The following is a 1,267-nucleotide window of genomic DNA, read 5'->3' on the forward strand; positions in this document are numbered from 1 at the left end:
GATATACCAAGAAATATAGTGGAAGCTTAAAATGTTATCTATATCTTAGGGAATATGACAATAAAAGATAAAATGATAATAAACATATAAACCCTTTGGAAGATTAAAGTTTTGGGTTGAAAAGTTTGGACCTAACCAATCAAAATTCTTTAATAGTACCCAAAGTTTGAGAGTCAGCAAACAAGATACTCGATTATAAAACTTTGGGTACAAGAGTTATTTACAGTGCAATGTCCCCGGATTAGCCCGGAGGGTTGTATACCATGAAATTTGCTAAAGTAAAGAAAGAGAGAGAGAGAGAGAGAGAGAGAGAGAGAGAGAGAGAGAGAGAGAGAGAGAGAGAGAGAGAGAGAGAGAGAGAGAGAGAGAGAGAGAGAGAGAGAGAGAGAGAGAGAGAGAGAGAGAGAGAGAGAGAGAGAGAGAGAGAGAGAGAGAGAGAGAGAGAGAGAGAGAGAAAAGTGTCCTATAAAAGCTACACAGATGACCATTAGTTAAGAAATTATTATACTTTCTGTCTTTCTGTCTATTTGTCTGTCTTTCTACCTGTCTGAATGTCTGCTAAGATCTCTTAAACGCCAGAACTGATATTTTTAGATGGGCAAACGCAAAAATATACTCCCCAAGATGTTTGATCAAACTAATGTTTTGTATTCTAGATTTAAAATAAAATTTCTTCCTTTTTTGCGGGGGGGGGGGTTAGTCGACCCCATTATTTTAATTTTAGTTTAAAAACAGTTTTTTTTGAGGGGGGGAAGAGTTATTTTTCATTTTTTTGGGGGGGTGGGTTGTAGGTGTCCCAAGAAAATAGTTATAAACCTTTCCGTGACCTATGAGAAGCTACCCTGTAAAGGAGAACCCGATCGGTTCAGCGGTTAGCGAGAACCTTCGCTAAACCAACAGAAAACAGACAGCCAGACATCGTTCTACTTTGTATTATAGAAGTTACTGTCATGAGGTTAAGATTAAATTCAGTTTAAAAATGTTATTACGTTGTTTTGCCTCGCTACTTATGGACAAAATTGCTATTATGTACTTGTTTTATTTTAGGGGGAAGGAGAGTTGAAACATTTACTTCATCTAAAGAACGTAATTAGCTTATATACAGAAGTATTCTACATCAGGGGGGGGAGGGGACACTAGTCCCCAAAGTTTTTTAATAACGTCTTCTTATTCGATAGCTTAACAACTTTTTATTGAATTTTGATTGGTTAGTTCATTAAGTTGAGTGTCCACAACTAATTATAATCTACATAAGGAGTAAGTTTAT

The sequence above is a fragment of the Acartia tonsa genome, chromosome 12, assembly GCF_053477335.1.
Source record: "Acartia tonsa isolate MP-2025a chromosome 12, ASM5347733v1, whole genome shotgun sequence".
Taxonomy (NCBI): domain Eukaryota; kingdom Metazoa; phylum Arthropoda; class Copepoda; order Calanoida; family Acartiidae; genus Acartia; species Acartia tonsa.